The sequence below is a fragment of the Crocuta crocuta genome, unplaced genomic scaffold (genome assembly GCF_008692635.1).
Source record: "Crocuta crocuta isolate KB4526 unplaced genomic scaffold, BGI_CrCroc_1.0 scaffold506, whole genome shotgun sequence".
In the NCBI taxonomy this organism is placed as follows: Eukaryota; Metazoa; Chordata; class Mammalia; order Carnivora; family Hyaenidae; genus Crocuta; species Crocuta crocuta.
The window spans coordinates 2,368,990-2,383,467 of NW_027528991.1; the positions used below are offsets into that span (position 1 = coordinate 2,368,990).

The 14,478-nt window shown below is 46.9% G+C and overlaps 1 long non-coding RNA gene across 2 annotated transcripts in view; it reads left to right on the forward strand.

The window, feature by feature from the left end:
• The window catches only part of LOC144226064 (uncharacterized), an 11,542-nt gene extending 303 nt beyond the window's left edge, over positions 1–11,239 (forward strand). Inside the window, exons 2-7 of one of the 2 annotated variants that reach the window (XR_013333523.1) lie at positions 202–570; positions 5,171–5,210; positions 9,172–9,554; positions 9,658–9,835; positions 10,402–10,891; positions 11,009–11,239. This is a non-coding gene — a long non-coding RNA (uncharacterized LOC144226064). Of the gene's footprint in view, positions 1–201; positions 571–5,170; positions 5,211–9,171; positions 9,836–10,401; positions 10,892–11,008 lie in introns of both variants that reach the window. The other variant, XR_013333522.1, reaches the window with a different exon arrangement.
• Positions 11,240–14,478: the final 3,239 nt, after the last annotated feature.

A 14,478-nucleotide genomic window follows, 5' to 3' on the forward strand; every position in this document is an offset into this window, starting at 1 on the left:
GAGGGAGGGGAAGAGAGAAAGGGGAGGAGGAGGGGAGGGGAGGGAGGAAGGAGAGAACTGAAGCCCTGGGAGGGGGAGGGGAACTGCTCTGACCAGCCCGGCGACCAGGAGAAGGGGCATTTTATGTGGCCTTTTCTGGGTCTGCATCTAGAGTTCCTCTTTCAGCTAAACCACAGCTCTCCATTTTGTTTCTTTTAGCAGCTTTAGAAGATAACTTTCTAAGTCACTGGGGTATCCTTTCAATGACTGCTTTGTCACAGGAGAAAGGGCCCTCCTCCCTTACTCTGGGAGAGCAGTTGACAGGGAGGAGTCTCCCTAGAATGCGTGTGATTTTCCTGTCGCGAAGCCCATGTACTAGAAGCTCTGTGCAAAGACTCTCATTTCCTTGAGCACCTTGAGGCCGAAGATACCACTATCTGCACAATTGTAAACCTGAGGTTGTTAATACTGTTGCTTAAAATGTATTTAGTAATTGAAGGGAAACATACTACTGAAGTCAAAGAAATGTCCCAAAGAGGCTTTACATTAAGGAGGAAGAAACGGAAAATGATTCGCTGATTGTCTTGGGAGGTAAGAGAGCTAATAATTTGTTAATTTTCATTTCTCACCAAAGCTGATGGGTTAAAGGTTAAAATATTTATTTTTTTAAATGTTTTACTTATTTTTGAGAAAGAGACAGAGCACAAGCAGGGGAGGGGCAGAGAGAGAGGGAGACAGAATCCGAAGCAGCTCCAGGCTCCAAGCTGTCGGCTCAGAGCCCCACCCAGGGCTCAGACTCACTAGCCTTGAGATCATGATCTGAACCAAGGTCAGACGCTTAAGGGACTGAGCCACCCACGCGCCCCTAAGTTAAACAACACTTAAAAGGAAACAATGAAAAAGGTGCCCCTGAACATGTTACTGACGTGTGCTTTCCGTCTAGCTCCTCCTCGTGCTCAGGAATTCAGCCTCTGCGTTTCGTTTCGTCGGAGAACACTGTGAAAGAGAAACACACAACTGCACCGCTTGTCATTTCGTTTTATGCAAGCTCTTCGACAAATCACTCTTTTTCACAGCTTTATTGAGGAATAATTCACAGTTCATGCATTCGTTCATTTAAAGTGTACAATTCAGTGATTTTAGCATATTTACAGAAGTCTGCAACATCGCCATATTCTAGTTTTCAAACTTTTCTGTCTTTCCTGCAAGAAATCCCATACCCACTAGCAGTCACGAAAGCCCGAGGCAGCCACCAGTATACTTGAGGCCTCTGTAATTTGCCTATTCTGATCTATTTCTGTAAATGGGATCATTAACCATGTGGGTTCCTGGGACTGGCCTCTTTCAGTTAGCATAAAGTTTTCAAGGATCATCAATGTTGTAGCAGGTGTCTGACTTTGTTTCTTAGTAACGATGAATGCGATACTGTTACTACGGAGTAATAGTCCATTGTATCGATACATTTATTTATGTATCTGTTCATAGACTGATGGACACTTAGACTGTTTTCCAGCTTGGGTTATCATGTATAAGGCTGCTTCAACACACAGGTCAAGTTCTTGTGTGAATATATATTTATTCAGTGTAGCTATGATTGACACCTAAAAATAAAGACAACTTGCTTTAAAAGAAAAGAAGGGTCTGGACTCAGGCTGCAGAAATGAACAGGCACAGAAGATGGTCTGAGAGACAGGAATGAGCCACAAAAGCAGACTCTGTACCTAGATTCCGGAGGTTACCATAGGGAAATTCCTTCAAACACCCCACCTACATGTTCTTGGCATAGAAAGTTCCTGATTCTTTAGCATTACAAAATTGACCGTGTATACAGCACATGGAGTAGTAATTGAGTCTGTACTCGGGCACGTGGGTGCCCCCTCTCTTGAGGTTACCCACCCTGTGCTTGTGAGGATCAGGAGAGTTTAGACAGAAGTGGAGAATGAATAAGGTTCTCAGTGGCCTAAGGGTTTCTACAAATGGTTTAGAGACTGCACCAAAGACAGTGACATGCTGCCGAAAGAGAACTCTGTGCCCCCCCACCCCCACCCCGGTCCCCATGTTGGGAGTGTTCATCACACCTCATGAAAATACTTGGTTCATGATTTCATAGTTTTTTTTTTATATTTTTATTTATTTCTAGGAGAGAGAGAGACAGCGCGAGCAGGGGAGGGTCAGAGAGAGAGGGAGACACAGACTCTGAAACAGGCTCCAGGCTCTGAGCTGGCAGTCAGCACAGAGCCCGATGCGGGGCTCGAACCCATGAACCGTGAGATCATGACCTGAGCGGAAACCGGATGCTTAACTGACTGAGCCACCCAGGCGCCCCAAAAGCATGGACTTTTGAACCACCTTGCACGGATTCAAATCCACTTCCTAAGTGTGTTGACTGTAGCAAGTTCCTTAACCTCTCTGTGCCTTGGTTTCCGTTTGTAGGTGGGGTAAAAGTCTCTGTGTGTGTGAATACATACAGTTCAAAGGATTGCTGGGTAGCTTGAATGTCTGAAACACAGAAAGCACTAGAATATTATTCTATTATTGGTTCCTTCGTATTCACAGCCTCATCTCATGTTCTCCTTGGTACTCTGAGCTGGTTTTGTTTTTTGAAAAACTCCGTTTTACAGACGAGGCAGCTCACGCTCAGAGAAGTTTGGCGGTTCGCCCACAGACACGCTGGCTTTCTGGTTCCCATGATGTTTTGTGCGAATATTCTTTCCAATACTTCTATGACGTAACTGAATCACATAAAACAGAACAGGGTGACTGGCTGAAGGCAGTAGGGAATGCAAGAGCTAGGAAGGAGGATTCTGCCGCCCCAAAGTCAGAGTCGAAGCCACCAGAGGGCAGTGTGGACCAGGACAAAGGGCAGCGGTCGGTCCCCTTTCTCAGCGTTTTTCACTAACTGCTTGAAGACGGGACAGGATAGCTGATGGCCACTGCTGGTATCAGGTGACGAACCCTCCATTTACCTGGTGCCTTTAAATTAGATAACCTTCAATCCTGAGAACCATGCGAAAGTGCTTCTCTTCTTTCCACTACCCCTGAGTATTTATTTAGCTTTACAATGCATAGCCCTCTTTATGAAAAATTTTTTTTAGATTTAAAAGAAAATTTTTAATCTCCACACTCAGTGTGGAGCTCAAATTCACAACCCCGAGATCAAGAGTCACACACACCACTGACTGAGCCAGCCAGATGCCTCTCCTCTTTATGAATTTACGTATTTTGTTGCTAAGTGCATGTCTACCCAGAAGCCAAAGCTTCGGTACCACATCAGTGTGTCAGGGCACATACACCTTCTCTGGGCTTCGGAAGCTGTGCACGACTCAGACTTGAAGAGCTGGGATTTTTAAAAATCACTTTGAATTGCTACCACTTTTGATTCACTATGTTCAGCCATTGGTTAAATAGCTTTGACACTGAAGCTCAGAATTTGAGCAAGGTATCAGGGCTAAAATAAGTGAATTCAACCCATTAGATGCCAGTACTATTTTAATTCCACACTGGATGCAAATTTATTCTCTGTGATGTGAATGAAATAGAAAATTAGGCTCATTCAATTGGCGAGTCAAAAAAATACTCAAGAAGATTAAAATACACGCGACACACAAAGATCAGGATATATCCACTGAAATAACTTTTTAGCCTCCTAAAATGTTTTTCGTATATATTTGTATATGTACATATATGAAAGGGAAAGACAGGATAAAATAGAGAGGAGGGCGCCTGGGTGGATCAGTCGGTTAAGCATCCGACTTTGGCTCAGGTCATGATCTCACGGTTTGTGTGTTCGAGCCCCACATCAGGCTCTGTGCTGACAGCTCAGAGCCTGGAGCCTGTTTCAGATTCTGTGTCTCCCTCTCTCTGACCCTCCCCTGCTCTCTCTCTCTCTCTCTCAAAAATTAAAAAAAAAATAGGCAGACAGGGAAATATTAGGACCTGAGTGGGGGGAAAAACACATATTTTGGAACCATCCTGGGAGCATCCGACCACAGCAAACCCACTCGGGGTAAGGTTCCTCTGAAGAATGTAACAGACTCCACCTACTCCCCATCAGGTTCCCCTAAGGAATTTGACTAAAGACCTAACTAAAAATAAGAAGTAAACCATAAGCCGTATGACCCACAAGGAATGATATGGCCATAGACCAGCCCTCGTACAATGGAGACGAGCCCATCAGGAATGGACAACCCAGCACCCAGCGCCACCCAGCCAGTCAGGGTGGGCCCTGAGAAGGGATGGGGGAAGCGAGGGGGGAGGGCTGACCGGAAGCTTATAAAACAAGCAGCCTTGCCTACAGTCTGGGGGCGTTCACTCTCGAATGTCCCCTCTCTGCAAAGAGAGCTTTCCTACTATTCTTACTTTCTGATCTTACACTAATGAGCTTTTGTCTGCTGCTCATTCTGTGTCCACCTCTTCATCCTTCGAAATGGCGAGACAATGAAACCAGGTATTGAAGAAACCCTGCAACACGTATAACAAACTCCTCATTTTGCTTTTGGCATGTGTTTTAAATTTGCACTTGCCCAATGACTATTGAGATCACATGTCTTTTCATCCGCTTATGATCTCTACACCTTTACTCTTCTGGGATTCTTGTTTGCCCATTTTCACATAGGAGGTGTTTTGCTTACTGATTTCTAGAAGTTCTTTGTATATGACGATACCAACCCTTTGTTAGTAGTGTGTGTTGCAGATTATGGCTTACCTCTTCAGTTTCTTTGTGTTTTCAGAAAATTTAAATTTTCACGTAGTTATGTTTACCACCTTTTTATGGTTACTACTTTTGGGGCTTTGTTTTTTAAAAATCCTATGTAACCCAAGATTAGAAATCTGTTATTCACTGCGTTCTTCTAAAAGTTTTAAGGTTTTGCATCTCATGTTTAAATCCTTCATCTCCCTGAAATTGATTTTTGGGTTTGGAGTGCAGGAGGGATCAACTTTCACTTTTCCACATACATGACCAATTATTGCAGCATTATTTATTTTGAAGATGCCCTTCTTTATCTGTTTACCTGCAATGCTGTCTCAAACATAAGTCACCTTTCCGTACATGAGTTCTTCCCTGAAATCTCCATTCTGTTCCGTTTGTATGTTGGCCTATCCCTACCCCGGTAACACAGGTGAGTTATCATAACTGTGTAATGTTTTGGTGTATGATAGGGCACTCTTCCACTTTCTTTTTCTTTTTCAGGAATGCTGTGGCTATCCTTGGGCCTTTTTTACTCATCCAGGTAAGATGTTAAATTAGCTTATCAATTTCCTTGAAAACACGTATTGGATTTTGACTGGGTCTCGGTGTTAACCTTAAAAAATAAAACTGTCATTCTACTTAGCAAAAATGAAGTTGATTCAGGAATAGCAGAGAATTACAATCCAGGACAACCAAGCTATGGCAAAACCGCACGCAGGTCCAAAGAAGGAAGAAGAGTTTTCCAATTTCATTGAGGAAAGGGGAGGAGGGGCTGTTGTAAACAAAAAGTGGATTGGGGTAAATTGGGAGCTCAAAGCATGGAGGCTTTTCATTGGCTGAGCTCTGACTGCCTCTCATTGGCTGGGCAGTTGCTAGGGGGTGGAGAAAGGTTTTCTTCCTCTGCTGGGACAATAAATTAGTAGCTAAGGAGGTGTGGCCTTGGAGGGTGGTCTGCAAGTGATGACAAGCGCTTGGCCTGAGAGCTCCCCCTACTGGCCTAAGCGAAGTTTCCTTTCATTAATTTTCGCCGGTGGTGAGGCAACATAGAAGAGACAGCAGAAAGGTAAAATTAGAAAAAACACCCTAAATAAGTCTTCCCTTCCGCATGTTCAGGAAAACTAGTGTCGCACAAAGATGCCTAACACAGAAGGATGAAGGTGGAATCGCGTACAGAGTCGTTATAAGAAAAAAAAGACGATAAAAAATAATCCTGTAGGCATTACATCGCTCCAGAAAGTCATGCTACCGAACAGAGGAACGCTGTGATACTTTAAAATAACTTTTACTCCAGGGGCGCCTGGGTGACTCCATCGGTTGAGCATCCGACTTCAGCTCAGGTCATGACTTCATGGTTCGTGGGTTCGAGCCCCGCGTCGGGCTCTGTGCTGACAGCTCGGAGCCTGGAGCTGCTTCCGATTCTGTCTCCCTCTCTCCCTGCCCCTCCCCACTCACGCCGTCTCCCTCTCGGTCTCTCAAAAGTGAACATCAAATTTTAAAAAATAATTTTGAAAGGATAATAAAAGAAATGAAAATTTTAAATATTAGACACAAAGTGTGCCCCACTTTTATCTCTGCATATAAATTTTTTTATCTTTCTTTAAAAGTATTCTTCATTAGGTGAAAACATTGTCTCAAGTGAAATAGTGTCAGTTACACTTTTCAATATGCTTCTTGTGTTGAATATGTATTGTAATTTTCACGTGGCAAAGTCCCTGACTTCCAAATGTCATAACACAGAGACTAAATTACAGTTAATTAATGTGTTACTCTGATAGACAATCAGCCACTTCATGCAGCTTGAAAGATTTTAAAGTGGAGGTTGGATTTACCATTTTTTGGTATACTTTATCCTACTTTGGGTCAGAATTCTATGCCTGATTTTCAGTCAGTAAACAAGTCTGATCCCTTCATGTGCTCAAATTTCTAGAACACCTAAAATGTGTGACTGTACTTGGGTGGACATGAAGAAAGCAGAAAATACAGTTTTGTGTGTCTAGAGTTTAATTTTTTAAACATTATATTCCTATTTGCAAAGGTTGCACGGGGGCACCTGGGTGGCTCAGTCAGTTGAGCCTCCAACTTCGGCTCAGGTAATGATCTCACGGTTCGTGGGTTCGAGCCCCACGTCGGGCTCAGTGCTGACAGCTCAGAGCCTGGAGCCTGTTTCAGATTCTGTGTCTCCCTCTCTCTCTGCCCCTCCCGTGTTCACACTGTCTCTCTCTCTCTCTCTAAGAAATAATTAAAAATAAAAAAGAAGGAAAAAAGGTAGCATGTGGTCATTATCAAACATGTGAAAATAAAATAAACACAAGGAAAAAGTTTTCAGGGTTTTCTCTAGCTTTTTCTCAATTTATAGACATTATATACACGTATACATATTTATATCAGCTACTCAGGACAAAACAAGCATTTCTTTGAAAGTTTTTTGTTGGGAGCCATTCTGAGCCCACTAGTCGAGAAAACAACTGGTGAGGTTAAAGCAAGTCTGCACGGTCTCTTGCCAATCAGATGATGACCGATATCCCCCCACTCAGTTATTTCTGCCTGAGCACTGACCCCTAAGGTACCTTGTTGATCAATATGGGGAGTGACTTGTCCCCTTATTCTGGCCCTGGTATGATGATTGCACCTTGTGAAGGAACTTATTGTGGGAACTTCTTGTTTTGATTATGGGAACCAACATCGTGTCTCCGGAAGGTCCTGTTTCCCTCCATACTTTCCCTTGACCTATAAACAGGCTAATGACCCTTACTCATAAAAGATTGACTTTTACATGTACAATTCTGTTTCTACCATTGTGTTAGTCCAGGATGTTCATACAGCTCAACGTGTAAATCAACTAACCAAAAATGTCGCTCATGCCCTAGATATTCAAGAAATCATAAAAGTAGACACAAAGGTAAATGCCCTCAAAGAGGCTGTTCTATGTATTGGAAATGAACTAAACTCTTTAAAGGTATGGTTGGCTCTCCGGTGCCATAAAGAATATGACTGGACAATCAAGTCTTGCCCGGAGACAAAGAGCGTAACTTAGAGAGAAGGAACAGATAAGGGCAGAAGATAAGTTAGTACATACACCTTTGCTCACTGATGGTGTATAGCAGCCCCTTCCCTAAGGCCTACATTCCACAAACACCTTCCCTTACGCTGGCCGCTGTGATGAGGATGGATAAGAGTATCTACAAACCTATGACTTAATCTTAACGTTATTAAAATGTGAACACCTTGTTATTTTCTTAGTTACTCAACCTCACTATAATTGGGGCAGTTCTGCAAGAAGACTTCTGTAAAACCTGTTTCTGTACATTTTCCAAAAACATCTTATCACAAAGAGCTATCCATTGTAAAAATTCCATTTCCTGATGCCATGTTAACTTTTGACCTATAAATAAAGACACCAAAACCCACAGGACAGAGATGCCTGCCTGGTGATCAGAAAGAATCTCAGGGCTCTCTCTCTCCCTCTCGCCGACACCGTCCATCCTTCAGGGACCCCTGGACCTGCCGGAGCCGGCCTCCGACAGTTTTTATTTAAACTCCAGTTGTTAACATGCAGTATAACATTAGTTTCAGGTGTGCAATACTCCTGTGTGACAGCCGGTGCTCGTGACAGCGAGCACACTCCTTAATCCCCCTCACCTGTTACAACCGCCTTCCCACCCACCTCCCCTCTGGTGACCATCACTTCGTTCTCGTAGTTAAAAGTCTGTTTCCGGGTTTGCCTTTCTCTTCCTTAAATTCCACATATGAACAAAATCATATGCTATTTGTCTTTCTCTGACTGAGTTATTTTGCATAGCACGATACACTTCAGCTCCATCCACGTCATTGTAGATGACAAGCTTTCATTCTTTTTTATGGCTGAGAACATTCCATTGTGTACACACCACACCATCTTCCTCCAGTCCTCAGTTGATGGACACGGGCCGCCTCCAAAGTTTGGCCATTGCAAACACCACTGCTACGAACATTCTTAATGAAAGGAAGTCCAGTATGTCTCATAGAGCCAGTCAATCCTGTGCCCATCACATAAATCTATATTTTAACTGTGTGTTAGAGTCATTTCTTATCTCTCTACAGCAGGGATAATGGCTTGAATTTTGGACTAGAAGGAACTAAAACTAATAGTAATACAGCAATGCTGGGAATATTTTATGCATTTTCAATTATATCCAGTAACTTTCTCATCTTTAACATACAGCACGTGAGCCAGTATATACTGAACCGACCTCATATATTCAACATTTGTTGTGTGGGGTAACAAGTCACAGAAGAGTTGTGTGGTCAAGAGTCCTACAAATGGTAATTGGCCACTTTTGGTGGGAACGGTGGGAAGGAAGACAGCTGTTCCTTAGAATGTTCTCCCATACTGACTGATGAATAAGGACAGTCTTGCCTAAGAATATTTTAATCTTAGGCAATGAAATTAACTATAGAGGTCGATCTCTAAATAGGACATACCCTCCTGTGTTCTTATCACATTCTTTTCTGTTACATTTCAGGAAACGTCTAATTCAGTTTGGAAGTCAGGTCAGTCCTCACGTGCGTGTGCACACATGTGCAATCACGTCTGCTGACAGCATCCAGACTTCTGTCCATATCCGCTCCTAAAGAAGTCGTTCACTTTGATGTTTATTTTTTGAGAGAGAGTGCGAGTGAAGGAGGTGCAAAGAGAGAGGGAGACACAGAATCCAAAGTAGCCTCCACGCTCTGAGCTGTCAGCACAGAACCCGATGTGGGGCTTGAACTCATGAGCTGTGAGATCATGACCTGAGCTGAAGTTGGCCGCTTAACCCACTGAGCCCCCCAGGGTGCCCCTGAAGTCGCTCACTTGGAAAGAGCAGCTTTCCATAAGCTTCAGTGCCTCATTACATTACCGAATTAGGTAAGTTACATAAAATGGATACAAATCATAATTTGCAGACAGCCCAGCGCTGCAGCCTGTCTGTTGGTCAAGGCCATACCCCAGAGCTGCTCTTGCGTCTTAGCACAGCCAGACAGAAGTAGGAAGGAAGGTGGTGAACACGTCAAAGGAAAAGCACAGTGAACGTCACCTTGCACCTGTCAGAAGGGCTGTTACCCAAGGACCAGACACAACGCGTGTGAGCGTGAGGAGTGTGAGGGCGTGGAGAGGATGCGGAGAGTAGGAAGCCGTCTACGCTGCAGGTGGGAAGGCAAACCGGCGCGGCCACCAGCGAGGACCGAGCAGAGGCTCCTCCGGGGCCCCTGCCACGCTGGGAGGAGCCGCCGGGGAGGAGAGGCGCGAGGCACGTGGAGGGCTCTCTGGCGGCAGGCCCGGCCCAGGGGGTGGGGGGTGGGGGGGAACTGGGAAGCGCACCCTCCACTGCAGCCGCCTCGGGGTGCAGCCACGGGAACACATTGAAACCGGCTTGAGTCTCCCCCGCCGGAGGCCTCGAATACCAACAGGGCCTCAAATACCACTGGGACGGCCGTGCCGTCCGGGCCTTTCCACCCAGCCTGTGGGCGTGATCAAATCCTCGTTGCTCATGCCGCAAAACGTGGGGTCGCTGCCTCCCCAGCAAAGTAACAGAAGCGCCCAGACGTGGTTCTGAGCCCGGAGGGAGAACAGAGCCGAGGGGCAGATCTCGGGCAGAACTGGCACGTGTGTGAAGGCCACGGTGTTGGCCAGCGCGTTAGGCCCACGCGGAGATGTCGGCCTCGGGAGCCAGGGGTGCCTGCTACGGAGGCCATCTCTTCCTTCTAACGTGCAGGTACCGAGGACTTTTCCGTGCATGGCGTCATTGGCTCATACCCACAGGTCAGTGAGCCCCCAAGGCAGGCTGCAGGCAAGGACCACACCCCGGGACTAAGCCGCCAGGGCCCAGGAGCCCAAGGCTAGTACGTGGCACCCCTGGGTGCAGAACTTTGACCTCTTTCTGCACCGCACAGCGCTCCTTGCTCCTGGGTTTGCATACAATTCATGCGACACACACAGATTTGTATTCAACAGCAGTAATAACCATTCATTGTTTCTATGTACGAATCCTCCAGCCAGAGGGGCGTGGGCAGTGCTCAGGGCGGCTCTGATTTCTGCCTGCGAGTTCCTCACCCCCGGCCCCCAGAAAGCTGCCTGTTCTCCCTCGGGACTCCTTGTTTACAAACGCGCAGCTTCCCTCTGCAGCGAGAGCCAAAGGATCAGCCTCATGGTCAAGAGCCACACTCAATCTCCTTTTTAATGAGCTGCCTCTCAGTTTGGCTCAGGTAAGAACGAGGTAGGGGCCAGCCTCCAATAAATGCCCTCTCTGAAAAGATAGGAAGCAAGCAATTGTCTTAGATCCAAAAGCATGTGTCTCCTAACACGAGCTTCTCACTTCCTAGGTCAATGTCACCTGCTGTCCGTTATCCGTACTTCAAAGGACTGGGTCACGGCTGCTGGCGCTGGGAATGTGAGTGAATTTCGGCCCAGACAGCACAACCATTAGAGTGATGTGTGGCTTCCTTTATCAAGGGGACCTTCGTGACTGTGGACGGAGCCGACTCACAGCCACGCTGTCACCGCCGCCACGATGCCAACGCTGAGCCCTCATGTTCTACCAGAGACCCCTTAATAAAATTAATAAACGACTTAATACATAAGTAATAAAAGTTAATAAAATGATGTTGGGGGCGCCTGGGTGGCTCAGGGGGTTGAGCGTCGACTCTTGATTTCAGCTCAGGTCATGATTCCAGGGTCGTGGGATTGAGCTCCGCTGTTGGGCTCCACGCTGAGCACAAAGCCAGCTTGGGATTCTCTCTCTCCCTCTGCCCCCCTCCACTGCTCATGCACACGCCCTCCCTCCCTCTTTCTCCCTCTCTCTCTCTCTATATATAACAAACCAAGAAAAAAAAATGCCACAAAACAAAAGCAAACAAACAAAATGCTGTGCAAGGGCGTTCCCCAGGAACCCTCGGTCTGTGAAGCAAACCTCCGTGCCAGCAGGTCACACAGAAGATGCTAGAACCCTTGGGGATACGGACACCTTGCGGGGGTGGCGGGGGTCTAAGACTGATTTCCGTGTGCCCAACTACCAAGGATTCTTCCTAATACTGAGCTTCTTGGAAAGGAGTCTTCGGAACAGGACGCCTTCTCCTCCTCGAGATGACAAAGATGTCCCTCTCGGTGAGGCGCTGTCTCGGGCTGTCCAACCCTCTAAGGCAGCAAAGGGGCAGTTCGAGAAGACAGCTCCTGAGGGGGGTTCCCACGGGCCAAGAGTCTTCCTCTGGAGGCTCCTTATCTGCTCCCCGGAGCTAGAATAGACACTGAGAGCCCAGTTGTGCTCTCGAACTGGAAAGGTAAGATTTGTCTCCAATCAAGAGTGAGCCTGAGTCGGCCGAGGGGCTCGACTCTGAGGACGGAGGGTCCCAGCCGGCCTTCTCCACACGTTTAATAAGTTCCTCATAGGTTTAAGGTTCTGGATAAAATATATTTAAAGCATACAATATATAACGTAGAGGGTATATTCATACAGGACACGCAATAGATAATACACCAGAAAATAGGTTTTTATAATTCTTTGAACTTACGCAGTGCTTACACGTACACTTACGAAGGTGTGTGTGGGCTTTCGAAACGGTTTTAGCAGGGTGAGAGCACAACCCTTTGACGTGCCTGCGTCTCGGTGAGACGCCTCCCCTCGTTGGGTGGCTCCGTAAATCCGGTTGGTGGTAGGTGTCGGAGGCGATTGAAGTCCGAGGGCCCAGGGCTCAGGTCCTCAGCTGCGGGTGATTTTGCCCCTTGGGGGCATCGGCAAGGTCTGGAGACTCGCTGGGCAGTCACAATGGAGGGGGTGCCCTGCCTGTGGGGGGAGGAGCCAGCAGTGCAGGTGAACATGCGCCAGCGCCCCGGACAGCCGCCACCCCCACACTGCACGGGACGGTCGTGACACCCAAAGTGTCAACAGCGCGGACACTGAGCCCTGGATCTGAGCCTCGGTTCCGTTCGATACAAAGCTATTTAAGGTGTCATTTTAGGGGTGCCTGGGGGGCTCAGTCGGTTCAGCGTCTGACTTCGGCTCAGGTCATGATCTCATGGTTCGTGGGTTCAAGCCCCGCGTTGGGCTCTGTGCTGACAGCTCGGAGCCTGGAGCTGCTTCGGATTCTGTGTCTCCCTCTCTCTCTGCCCCCCCCTGCTCATGCTCTGTCCCTCTCTCTCTCTCAAAAATAAATAAACATTGGGGCGCCTGGGTGGCTTAGTTAGTTAAGCGTCCGACTTTCGCTTAGGTCATGATCTCGCGGTTCGTGGGTTCGAGCCCCGCGTCGGGCTCTGTGCTGACAGCTCAGAGCCTGGAGCCTGTTTCAGTCTGTGTCTCCCTCTCTCTCTGACCCTCCCCTGCTCACGCTGTCTCTCTCTCTCTCTCTCTCTCCTAGAAATAAAGATATTTAAAAATAAATAAATAAATAAACATTAAAAAATTTAAATAGTGTCATTTTAAAGTTAATAAAAAGCTATTTTATGAAATAGAATTAAAATTTAAAACACATTTCAAGAGGAGTCAGTTCACTTACTAATGACCTCGATGAAGACAAAAGGAGTTTTAAAGGTTATTAACTCTCCACCCTCACACACCCGATATGCCAACATCCCGGGGCAGCAAATGGGCAGAGCGGCCGCCCCTTGCCGCACACGCACGTTACGCTGTCTCCCTGCAAAGCACAGGGGGCTGGGCATTTTTATTTGAAAGAACAACTTGACAGATGAGACGCTTATTCAGACTTCAGTATTTAGAAGCCATTTCCCCCCAAAGTGAATGACGTTCAGGCTGTTGTCACTGGTAATGCTGGAGTTTTCAAGTGACAATTTTGGATAGCTGGCATCCGCGTGGGCTCGGAAAGCTTCCTAATGTTTACAGAGCTTCCTGAGGTCAGTGTGACGTTCATGAGGACAATGCTTTTACTGTACCGTGAAATGCGCCCCCAGCTACCGTATGGGGAAGTGTGCACGTCACCCGGGGCTCCCTCACTTTCCAAATTCCCGGTGCGTGATGCTCAAGGCAAGCAGGCTGTGAGGACCTCCCATCACAAAGCACCCCAAACTTGTGGTGAACCCCATGACCGTAGCCTGACTGCGCCTCCCTGGTTAAGACCGAGGTAGAGCACTGGGCTGAGGTCCTTTCTAGAGGCTCCAGGGGAGAATCTGTTCCCTTGTCTTTCCGCGATCCTTGGCTCTGAATTCCTCTCTTGCCTTCAAAGCTAGCCACAGGGGCTGAGTCCTTCCGCTGCTGTCTCCCCCGGACCCTCTTCCACCGTGATACCTCCCTCTCAACGTCCCCAACAACCACACCAGCAAACGTCTCTTTTGCAAAGTCAGGTGACATACGTCCAGGTTCAGGGAAAGGGGACAGGGATGCCTTCCAGGGCCGTTATTCTGCCCGCCGCACGGGACAAATGACACGTTCTGAATTCCAGACAGAGCGATGCATTCTAAGGAAACTGAGCACAAGTTCACTGACAGAGTTTCAGAGTCTACATTGCAGCTAATCTTTTCTTAATTTTATTATTAGTTTTAAAATTTGTAAGTGTTTATTCATTTTTTGAGAGAGAAAGACAGAGAGAGAGCACAAGCGGGGGAGGGATACAGAGAGAGAGAGGGAGACACAGAACCCAAAATAGGCTCCAGGCTCTGAGCTGTCAGCACAGAGCCCGACACGGGGCTTGAGCCCACGAACCGTGAGATCATGACCTGAGCCGAAGTCAAATTTTCAATGGACTGAGCCACCCAGGTGCCCCTTCTCAATTTTAAATTCCAGAGTTTTGTCTAGTATCTAAAAGACTATTAAAATAATCCCACATTTTCCAGCTGTGCATTTGTG